General features: G+C 39.7%; 1 long non-coding RNA gene and 1 pseudogene across 1 annotated transcript in view; one reads left to right on the top strand and one right to left on the bottom strand.

The window, feature by feature from the left end:
• LOC123331136 overlaps positions 1 to 7179 on the top strand; it is a 109803-nt gene extending 102624 nt beyond the window's left edge. Inside the window, exons 2-3 of the long non-coding RNA XR_006547615.2 lie at positions 5236 to 5432; positions 6590 to 7179. This is a non-coding gene — a long non-coding RNA (uncharacterized LOC123331136). The remainder of the gene's footprint in view (positions 1 to 5235; positions 5433 to 6589) is intronic.
• A 1682-nt stretch (positions 7180 to 8861) lies between these two features.
• Positions 8862 to 10664, bottom strand: LOC102401369 (annotated as a pseudogene).
• Positions 10665 to 12339: the final 1675 nt, after the last annotated feature.

The raw sequence follows: 12339 nt of genomic DNA, 5'->3' as shown, positions 1-12339 counted from the left end.
TCTGGTCCTGGGCTTTTGTTTTTTGGAGATTTTTTATCACAACTTCAATTTCAGTGTTTGTAATTGGGTTGTTCATAATTTCTGTTTCTTCCTGATTCAGGCTTGGAAGATTGAACTTTTTAAACAATCTGTCCATTTCTTCCAGGTTATCCATCCTGGATCATGATTCCTATCAAATTACCAATGCGATTCCTATCAAATTACCAATGGCATTTTTCACAGAACTAGAACAAAAATCTTCACAATTCATATGGAAACAGTAAAGACCCTGAATAGCCAAAGCAGTCTTGAGAAAGAAGAATGGAGCTGGAGGAATCAATCATCCTGACTTCAAGATTATACTACACAGCTACAGTCATGAAGACACTATGGTACTGGCACAAAAACAGAAATATAGACCAAGGAACAAGATAGAAAACCCAGAAATGAACCCTTGCACCTAAGGGTACCTTACTTTTGACAAAGGGACAAGAATATACAATGGGGCAGAGACAGCCTCTTCAATAAATGGTGCTGGGAAAACTGGACAGCTACATGTAAAAGAATGAAATCAGAACACTTCCTAACACTACACACAAAGATAAACTCAAAATGGATTAAAGACCTAAATGAGAGAACAGAAGCTATAAAACTCTTCGAGGAAAACATAGGCAGAACACTTGATAACATAAATCAAAGCAAGGTCCTCTATGACCCACCTCCTAGAGTAATGGAAATAAAAGCAAAAGTAAACAAGTGGGACCTGATTAAACTTAAAAACTTTTGCACAGCAAAGTAAACTATAAGCAAGGTGAAAAGACAATCCTCAGAATGGGAGAAAATAATATCAGATGGAACAACTGACAACAGATTAATTTCCAAAATATACAAACAGCTCGTACAACTCAATACCAGAAAAACAAACAACCCAATCAAAAAGTGGAAAAAAGACCTAAACAGACATTTGTCCAAAGAATACATACAGATGGCTAACAAACACAGGAAAAGATGCTCAACGTCACTCATTATTAGAGAAATGCAAATCAAAACTACAATGAAGTATCACCTCACACAGGTCAGAAAGTCTACAAACAATAAATGCTGGACAGGATGTGAATAAAAGGAAACACTCTCGCACTGTTGGTGGGAATGTAAATTGACACAGCCACTATGGAAGATGATATGGAGATTCCTTAAAAAACTAGTAATAAAACCACCATATGACCCAGCAATCCCACTCCTAGGCATAAACCCTGAGGAAACCAAAATTGAAAAAGACACATGTATCCCACTGTTCACTGCAGCACTATTTACAACAGCTAGAACATGGAAGCAACCTAGGTGTCCATCGACAGATGAATGGATAAAAAAGCTGTGATACATACACGCAGTGGAATATTACTCAGCCATAGAAAGGAATGCATTTGAGTCAGTTCTAATGAGGTGGATGAACCTAGGACCTATTATATAGAGTGAAGTCAGTCAGAAAGAGATAAATATTGTAATCTAATGCATATATACAAATCTAGAAAAATGGTACTGAAGAATTTATTTACAGGGCAGCAATGGAGAAACAGACATATAGAATAGACTCATGGACATGGAGAGAGGGGAGGAGAGGGCGAGATGTATGGCAAGAGTAACATGGAAACTTACATTACCATATGCAAAATAGATAGCCAATGGGAATTTGCTATATGTCTCAGGAAACTCAAACAGGGGCTCTGTATCAACCTAGAGGGGTGGGATGGGGAGGGAGATGGGAGGGAGATTCAAAAGGGAGGGGATATATGTATACCTATGGCTGATTCATGTTGAGTTTTGACAGAAAACAACAAAATTCTGTAAAGCAATTATCCTTCAATTAAAAAACACATGCTGGAGATAATTTCATATCAATGCCATAGATTTTATTCTTTACATTTTAAAGATAAACATACTCCATAATGTGGATGAACCTTAGTTTATTCAACCTGTCTTTGTTGATGGTTATTAGCTTGTGTTTAGTCTTTTACTATTGTGAATGATAGATAGCACAACAACTAGATTTCTTCAGATATCATTTCTTTGTCAGTTTATCATTGGAACAGAATTCTGAAAATGGAATGGGCTACTCGGTCAGATGATGATGATGATGTGTGTGTGTGTCTATATGAATATATAATATTACCACATTCCTCTTTATAAGAATTGTGCCATTTTGAATTCCTGTTAGCGAGTTATGAAAGTACCTGTTTTATTGACACAGTGTATGTTGCTATGCTTTTGAATATTAGAAAACATGTGTAAGAAATGGTACTTCTAACTATTAATTTTCTGAATATGAATGAATTTGAGCATATTTTTCTATGACTAAGTATCACGTTTTGTTTAGGCCCTTTTCCTATTTTTTTTTTCTTCTATTGTTGGTGTTTTTTCTTCTTGGTGTTTAGAAGCTCTTCATTTGGAAGAACTATTGACCCTTTGTGGTATAAGTTGCACCAACTTAAACTTGGTTCTTATAAGGCTTAAATGTTTTCTTATCCCATAGTATCCAGACAGGATGTTTGAGAAAGGACTCACTCCTGTCATTACTTAGCAGGCATTTCTTCATTACAGATTCAGTACTGAGGTTCTAAGGTGTATTTTCAAGCAGGAGTTTGCTGACCTGGGCATTTAGTGTCGCTTCTTCTCTCCTCTTCCCCCTCTTGTGTCAACCCACCCACTCTCTGCATCTGTCACCCTTTGGCTCCTGCCCTTGGTCACCTTCTTCACTTACCACCCTGGCTCTGGCAGGGTCACAGTTTTGAGCCGTCCACTTTCATGTTGATTAACTGCCCAAGAAAATGAAGAGACTGAGCACAGATACTGCGTGGGAACTTTGTTGACCTCCTTAAGCTCTTCAACCTTTCCTGGACCTCCCCACTGCTCACAGGACAGTTCTTCTGACCCTTGAGTCAGCCTTTTTGTCATCACTCAAAGATGCCCAGCCTCCTGCTCACAGCCTTGACGTTAGTATTTGTAAAATCGTATCTATGTAAAATTGCATGATGAATAAATAGAAACAGTGTTAATATGTTTCACTGGCCACATCCGCGCCTCCCTCCTTCCATGTGCCTTTGTGGGGGACGGGAACAAGTAGGAGATAGCCAGGGCAGTCAAGAGACACAAATGGTGTGCAGGTGCCTCGTCAGTATTCCGAGCATGATAGCAACTTTAGTTTTGCACTGTGACAGGCTTAAACTTGCTGCTGAGAAAAGGAAATAGCTGTGTCAGCCAGAACTTTTACTCACCACGAAACTCGGTGGCTAACTATGTGGGTAAAGGCCTCTTGCAAGTCTTAGGAAAGAGTTTGGAGAAAGTAGGGCTTGGGGCTTTTGGGGGTGGCTGGGGGCTTCCAAGGTGGTGCTAGTGGTAAAGAACCCACCTGCCAATGCAGATGTGGGTTCTATCCCTGGGTCAGGAAGATCCCCTGGAAGAGGGCATGGCAACCCACCCCAGTATTCTTCTCTGGAGGATCTCCTGGACAGAGCAGCCTGGTGGGCTACAGTCCATAGGGTGGCAAAGAGTCAGGCACAACTGAAGCAACTTAGCATGCAGGCATAGCTAATGATACCCAATGATCTTTGAGTAAAATGAGATTCTTTTGCAGCTATGTAAGTCCTCTCACTCTGGGGGAGACTGCTGACTTTCCAAGCAATAGAATCCTCCTTTACTCTGGGGGTCAACTAAGAGAACAAAACTTTCTTTAGGCTGGGTACTCCCTACCATGAGTGACCTAAAGCTTGAGAAAATAAAAGCTGACAGATTTTAATACCATCACAATTGCAAAAGAACAATTTGAGCCCAATTAAGTCATTTTCTAAGCTATGCAGTTTTTCTTTACAAGAAAACTTCCTTATGATTATTAATGAATACTTGACATTGGTGGACACCCCTAATATTTGCAGACTTGGGCCATGGCAGAGGGCAAGATGAATATTCGGGGCTTTCTCACCACTACTGTCCTCTGAGATAAGACTCTAGGGCCAGTTGACGATTAGAGCTACACAACTTGTTGTCTTTGCTATCCTACTCTTCATTGCTGACCAAAAAGCAGTCACAGTGCTAGGTATACCTGAGCTGAGTAAAAATGGGCAAAACTGTACATTTTTTGTATTTAAATTTCAACACACTTCTGTGTCTCAATAGATATAAGCAAGAGAAGTTTTCCCACTGAACAAGGTGTCGTAGTTCTTGCAAGGCTTAAAATCTTCTTACCCCATGATATCCAGTTGGAGTGTTCAAAGAATGACTCACTCCCAACACTGCTTCAAGGGGCTATGTTCATTACAGATCCAGTTCTGAGGTTCAAGGCAAAATATTTGCAAATTGCTACCCATAATGCATAACTAACCCCTAAGCTAATTTTTTTTTCAGTCTATTTTATGATGTAGGATTATGTTGATGTTATAAAATTTTAAAAATGAAAATTCTTGCCTGCTGCACAACAGTGCTCAAGGAAAACCCAGGAAACTTGAGCCTTCCTCATTAGATATTCAGATGAACAATCCAGGCACCACAGAAGACAGTTGAAAAGGAAAATAAAAACAATAAAATAAATTCCTAAACAATATTTGATTATGATTCTCCTAAGATTAAAAAAATATATATAGCTGCTACTTCCTTTCTGATGGAGTTTACGGAAATCCACACGTAAATGGAATGCCACTCTTGGCCAAAAGAAGACAAGTGCCCCATGAGGTAGTGTTTCTCTTTCAATGGAAGTGCTCAGGCAGAGTCTGCATACCATTATCAGAGATGTTGTGATGAGGTGGAATAAATGACCCCTGAAAACTCCAAAATTCTATAGAACTACAGCTTTAGTAACATTTTCTTACTTGAGGACAGTAAAGAAAGAGGAATTAATATTTAGGGGGCACCTGCTAAGAAGCACTTACCTTCCCACAGCGTGAAGCACGGGCTTATCCCCAATTAGTGTTGGAGATTTTAATATTGTTTAAAAAGAATACAAGCAAATACCTTAAATTTACCTATTGAAGAGTTTCCACCTGCACTACGTTGTTTGGGTCTCTGGTAACTGTGGGAGATGTCGAGGGAAGATGTCTCTGTTCCCATTTGTAGACGGAGATACACATCAGAGAGGCTGTGTAACTGGCCTCTGGGCACTCACCTAGATCAATGAGAAGTTCCCTAATCTTCTTTAAAGTTTATTTATTTTTCTTTTTAATTGGGGGATAATTGCTTTACAATGTTGTGTTGGTTTCTGCCGTACAGCGGTGTGAATCAGCTGGAAGTATATATTGAGCAAGGTCAACAGGGTGGCCAATGAGCACAATCCATGAGGTTACTGGTGTCCATAGTAGCTTCATAATTAAGAAGCTGAGTGTGCCTGTTGCCAACTTTCTCACCTGTCAATAGAAAAGAAATAATACCACCCCATCTGCTAAAGGTTGACTGAAAATATCTTCAAGGTAAGCAGTAATTTAGTTACAGTTTTAATTGTGATTATGATGTATATGGGGTGCAGGATACAACCTTGATGTATCATAACAGTTGTCAAACAGTTGGTAGTTTATAATAGAGTTCAATATGCTAATGCAATTTCACTCACAGTTTAAACATTTCTGCTTATTCAATTTGTTCATTTGGTCTCTACTGATGAAAATGCCTCCAAAACATAAAGTAGAAAGGATAATTTTGAAAAGGTCATAGTTCCACAATAGTTTATTAATAATTTGGTAGATTTTCACTAGATACTGTTTTACAAATGGCTTAGTTATATCATTTATAGTTTAATCATTTTATATTTTAAATATTACATTGTTTTACAAAACTGTTTTTAATGACCACATATAATTCCACCAAAGTGATTAAACAGTTTTCTGACTGATAGGCATTTAGGTTAAAAAACTTAGGTAAGGTTCTTGGGCATCTACCTAACAGACACTAGGTAGGTAATGTTTTCTTTCATGTTTTTGTTTTTAATGAGAAAACAGGCTTAGGCAAGGCCAGGCCTGAATTTTAAGCATCTCACTACACTATATTTTTCTAGTCCATGTCTCCTGTAATAACACAACATGACTTTTAACATAGAGTGTTTGCTAAAACTGGTTGCATGTATTTCACTGTCTTGAAGTCCAAAGGAAATTGACCATAATATATATATATTTTTATTTTACCGACAGCTTTCTATAAATTTTTACTTAAGATTAGATCTAAAAATTAAAATTCAAAGGTAATAAGGGATTGCTTTGTGACCCAAATAAAACATACCTAAACTCTAAGGGTGCCTTAGCGTGGATCTGGCCTTAACCAATGACTGACACTCAGCATTCAATAGCCTTGGGCTTCAAATGTGATATGGACTTCTATGGGAATCTAGGACTTCCACTAACTTTATCTCTTGCCTTACACTTGACGGTAGCTTTAGGTGCTTCCATTGTGTTTTTTTTTATGATGTATTAATACTTTTAAGCCTGAAAGAGATGAGCGACAGCAATTTTAGCCTGGTAAGTGAACCAAGGACAGTCTTCTCTGAAGGCTAATAAACGTCCCTTTTTAAAAACATGGAATACTTAGTTAATTTAAACGATCACATCTGTGAGTCAAAATACATCTGGCCTTGCAGGAAACAGCTGGGGCCAGAAGCCAAGCTGGTGAAGGCTGAATCCATTGTAGCAGGGAGATAATTGGTCTCAGAAGAAAAGGCTTCCAAAAGCTCGGCTATTCAACATGACTTCAAGGAGTGTCTCTGGGGGAAGACTGATCTTGACATGCCATTCTTCTTTCTGTGGTGTCCTCTGACAGTGTATGAAGACGATGACAGGTATCGGGGGAGTCAAGAGAGAAGCTCCCAGAGTGTTTGCAGGAGATTCATTCCTGTGGCAGGCAAAGTTGATCAAGGTGTGGAATCTGTTCAGTCCACTGGCTTCAAGGCAAGCTCCAACTCTGAGCAGAGGAGTAAGACCTCTGAAGGTGCCATGCCTCTTGCAGAGGCATGAAATGGTTTAGGGAAAGGGTGAATGTTTAGTCTGTCCTCTGTGCCAGAGTTTCCCCATCCGTGGGCTTGGAAGCTTTGGGAAATGAAGTGATGACTGTCAATGATGGATTTTTTTTTTTCCCCCATCAAGAGTGAGTCTTGTGCACAAAAAATATGATTCAAGGGCGACATTGGTTTTAAATATTAATGTTTAGTTGAATAAAGTTGCTCAAGTAAAACCTGAGTTTTTCCTTAAGCTTCTAAATCTTATTCAGTAAAGGGTATGTTTTTTGGGAACTTTTATTAATCTTTGGTACCATTTGCAGACTTAGATCATTAACCTTTTAATAATTTAAACTGTATTTATAAGTTTAATATTACTGACTTTCTTTTTAATCAGATTAACAAAGTTTCCCAAACTCAAGTGATACTTATGTCTAATAATAAATTTACTTCATGAATAAAGTGAATCTTAAGAGCAGTGTTTCTCAAAGTGTGGTCCCTGGGCCGGCAGTGTCAGCGCCACCTGAGAATTTGTTAAAAATGCAAATTCCCAGATTCTACTCCAGATCTGCTGAATGAGGAACTGGTCTGGTAAGCTCTCCAGGGGATTCTGAAGGGTGGGAATGTTTGAGGACCAGTGCCTTAAATGTCCCTATGTTATATGCAAATTTATAAGATTTTTGGTTAGTATCATGTCCAAATTGATCCTTTAATCAAAATCATGACTTATTTTGCATTGTTGTTGTTGTTCAGTTATTTAGTCATGTATGACTAAATTTGCATGAAATTGTATGACTCTTTGCAGCCCTGTGAACTGCAAAATGCCAGGCTTCCCTATCCTTCACTGTCTCCTAGAGTTTGCTCAAACTCATGTCCATTGAATCGGTGATGCCAACCAACCATCTCATCCTCTGCCTTCCCCTTCTCCTCCTATCCTCAACCTTTCCCAGCATCAGGGTCTTTTCCAATGAGTCGGCTCTTTGCATTCAGTTCAGTTCAGTTCAGTCGCTCAGTCGTGTCCGACTCTTTGAGACCCCATGAATTGCAGCACGCCAGGCCTCCCTGTCCATCACCAACTCCCGGAGTTCACTCAGACTCACTTCCATTGAGTCAGTGATGCCATCCAGCCATCTCATCCTCTGTCGTCCCCTTCTCCTCCTGCCCCCGATCCCTCCCAGCATCAGGGTCTTTTTCAATGAGTCAACTCTTCACATGAGGTGGCCAAATAGGACAGCCTAATATGTCAAATTCTCTTATACATTATCAATACCTAAAATATCTCATATGTAGGTTAGTTCTAAATCTAACATGAAAAATATCCTAAGAGGTATGATTTAGTTCTTCCCAGAGAATATACTGTCTAACAAAACAATTGCAGTTTTGCTTACCATGGGAATTAAGTTTTAAATTATATGTTATTAGCTCTTGGAGGTTGCTAATTGACCAAAGGTTTTGGTTGGCTGTGTGATCAGAAACTGGTGACATTTAAGGTAACCTTCCTTTTATAGTCATTATGATGTAGAGCCCACAATTTCATGAAGGGAGTGATCACCTTTATCCACCACCTTGGGGATGAGATAACTCATTCCCTGAATTTCAAGGGAGACTGAAGTCCACAGCCTCTACCCGTGTAATCCATAGTGCTTAGCTTTGGCTAATCTATGTATTATTTATTTATTTTTAGATGCCTTTGATTTTATGATTAATTTTCAGTACATTTTGCTTAGTCACATTTAATAGACACACAAATGTTAACAAGATATGTTATTAAATTCAACTGTCCAGACATCAGGGAAAAACATTTTAGTGAGTTTATGTAATTTTCACATGAAACATTATACATTTCCAATTTTGACTAATTATTTCCACATTTATTTGCCAAAGAACAAAACACATAGACAATTTGGGATTAGATTATAGTAAAGCCAGTGATCTACCATATAAGGGGAAACCGCTGTGCACACACAGGGAGAAACTATGAACAGTACTTAGGGTGGACTGCGGTCACTTTCACGTCTGGAGGTGGCAAACTGATGGCAGAGGTCTTCGCTGGTTTTATCTGACATGTTAAAGGTGTGATCTTTCCATGTAAGACTAGATGGTTTACAGCTCTCAACAATATGGCATCTTAACCTGTGCTCCATCACTTTGTTTCTAGGAACTTCCTTCCAGAACTGAGTTAATTCTGCTGGACCCGTGCCAGATGTCTATTCCATTTCTGCAACCATGACCAGAAAACGGTCTTGGGCAGAGACTGTTAAACCGCCATGTGGAGACACAAGTACATCAACTGATGCACCAGGGTCACAACTGCTATTGCTGGGCTTGACTCTACTTTTCTGGAGCAGTTGTTCTCACCTTAAATGCCACTATGTTTTTTGTTACATTTGTCAACACTATCAAAGCTTTCTTCTCTCCTGAGTCTGTACTTCCAAAATACGGTTCTTCCGCCGGGCTGATATGTAATAAGGGCCCTTTAAACACACTCAGTGGTTTCTTGAAAGTTTTCATTTTGGAATCAACTTTTTCATTCTCGTCTGCTTTGGTAGTAGGTTCCATTATGTTACCCTTTTTAGGAAGAGTTGTTTGTTCTTCATTAGAAATTGTTGCCAAGGTATCTTTGCCATCACTTTCTATATCTTCTTTACTTGAAGCTTCATCCTCACTGACTATAGGCCCATTTTCACACAACGGTGTTTGGAAATCATCATCTACAAGTGGTGGGTAGCTATACTTGAAAGGATCAGTTCCATCCATGTGAGGAGGCAGGTATTCTACACTGACATAGTCTTGGATGTCATTTTTACTTGTAAACTTCAACAAACTCACTGCTTCTGGACCAAGCCAGGTTTGCACAATTTTGAAAGCAGTGTTCATTATCCAAGGCATATCGAAGATCACTATTTTTGAGAGGTATTTAGGGTAATAAACCTTAGAGCAGTTGATGATAAAGCATACAAAGTCCATGTCTCTGTTATTTAGTCCAGTCTCTGACAGGTCAAACATCACTGTAACAGGCTTCCCATTTGCTCTCTCAGCATACCGTTCCAACCAGAATGCAATAAGCTTCTTTTTGTCCAACATGGTCTTATGGTCTTTTATATGGTACTTCACCCTGATCCAGAATAACTTGTTGCCTTCTTTGTCATAACCGTGGAGATAAATGCCACCAATTTCCAATAGCCACCTGGGAATGGAGGCTTCAGTCAGGTCATTGACAGCCATTTCTTTCCTCCACTGAAAACTCTCATCAAGCATCTTCAGTGTTTCATCTACGACATTATGCCTCCAAGCCAAGTAACTTTCAACACAGTTATCATCTTGCTGTAGTCTTTCAACCTCATGTGATTCATACTTATCTGACTTATCTGTCACATACTCAGCTTCAAACCTCCGTCGAACCTCAGAGATGAGCTTGGCTTTATTCTGGGCTTGATACTCAGCGATAGCCGCAGTCGTGGACATGATCAGAGTTGGCTTCGCTCCTTTCCACAGCTGCGGTCCGAATATCTCAGCACTGGGCAAGCTGGCCAGGAGGTAAAGAGGGAAGGGCGGGAGGTCTATTATTTATTTCTATTCTGAATTCTTGCTTTTCCTATCTGTCCCCTCTGACAACTGACCTCCATTTTTTAAATGGCTCCTGAATGAATTTAGTGTATCACAAAACTGACTTGGATGTCACTTTTCTTCAGAGGTTACTTCCATGACAAAGACAGGGGGTCTGTAAAACCTTACACACCTTACATGTGGTCAGTGAATTATAAGTATTTGGTTTTGTGCACCTGCAGTTACTTTTCAGTCAAGTGGACTGGCTGTTGTACTTATAAAATATAGCATTTTCAAGCATTACTGATTTTATTGTAGCTTTTGGTCATTATGTATTATTTTCATCTGTAGGAGCTAAACATACAGCTGAATGGAAATAGTCATAGTCATTTTCTATTAAAAGTGTCCTCATTTGGGAAAAGCACCATAAGCAAGTAAAAGGAGAGGTGCTCGATGCAAAATGCATTTAGTTATCTGTCCTATTAATTATGATCCAAGAGCAACATATTTTCTGCCAAAATGAAGTAGTTTGGGCATAGAGGCTGAAAATATATAGTGAATTTTGCTATAATACATAGGTCTAAAGGTGATTCTGCTAACATCAAGAGTATATATTTAGAATGGATTTCCAGTGGGGTGTTGCAGATATAATTCTGTCTAGTTTGAGTAATTTCCTATTTCTATTTCTGTGAACAAACTATCTACTTGTCAACGTCTCCACGACCACTACCGCCAGGCATCTGCACGTGTCGCAGGTGCCCAACTGGTCTCCCTGTCCCACCCTCACCACTGCCTTTGCCCATTGACGTGGCTTCCATAGAAATCCCACAAAGCTCTCAAAATCACATCACATCACTCTTTCACCCCAAACTCTCCAGTGCCTTGCCATCTCTTTCTGAGGAAGAGATCTTTACAATGGCTGCCAGGGGGCAGCTCAGAGGCTAAAGAATCTGCCTGCAGTGCAGGAAACCTGGGTTCGAATCCTGGGCCGGGTTGGGAAGATTCCCCTGGAGAAGGGAATGGCTACCCACCCACTCCAGTATTCTTGCCCGGAGAATTGCATGGACAGAGGAGCCTGGCAGGCTACAGTCGATGGGGTCACGGAGAGTCAGACACAACTGAGCAACTAAGACTTTGACTTTTCAGGGCCCCCTCTGTGATGTGACTTTTGTTCTGTCTGACCTCACTGCCACTTCTCTCTTCTAGCCACTTGAACGCTTTGCTAAACACAATCATGTTTTCTTGTTTTGCCTCAAGGCTTTTGAATTTGCAGTTTCGTCTGCTGAAAGTAGATCTGCCCTGGTGTTCATGTGATTCCTCACTGTCTTAACAACTTTGCTCAAATGTAACCTCTTTGACGAAGCCCATCCCATCCACCTAATTAAAATGGCAAAGTCTGCCTTTGTACTACCTTGCCCCCTTTCCTGCTCTGATTTATTTATTTATTTTTTTCATGAAGATACTTACCACCTTTTAATCACCTGATTATCTATCTTCTCCCTGATGAATGTAAACTGTTTGAGGCAGGATTTTTTCTCTGCTGTATCCCGTGTTTGAAATGATGGCAGCACACACAGTCAGCCCTCAATAAGAAGTAGTCGAGTGAAATAAATAAATGGGCTGGAAAAAGGAGAAGGGATCTCTTTATTATGCATCCTCATCAACTTCCACTGGTGGTCCCAGAATATATTCATACAAATTGTGGCCCTGGTCCTCTCTGGAGGAATGCATCTTCCAGTGGCTGTGTTGTGAATAGCTATTGTAGAGAGCTGTAGAAACCGTCTTTCAAGAGCTAGGGTGAGTCAAAAACAGAGTGGAGTGTCAGAACTTCCTATGTACAGGAGGAATAT

This window comes from Bubalus bubalis, chromosome 22, assembly GCF_019923935.1.
Source record: "Bubalus bubalis isolate 160015118507 breed Murrah chromosome 22, NDDB_SH_1, whole genome shotgun sequence".
Taxonomy (NCBI): Eukaryota; Metazoa; Chordata; class Mammalia; order Artiodactyla; family Bovidae; genus Bubalus; species Bubalus bubalis.
Note: the sequence above shows the minus strand (reverse complement) of the source record. Positions and strands in the feature narration are given on the sequence as shown.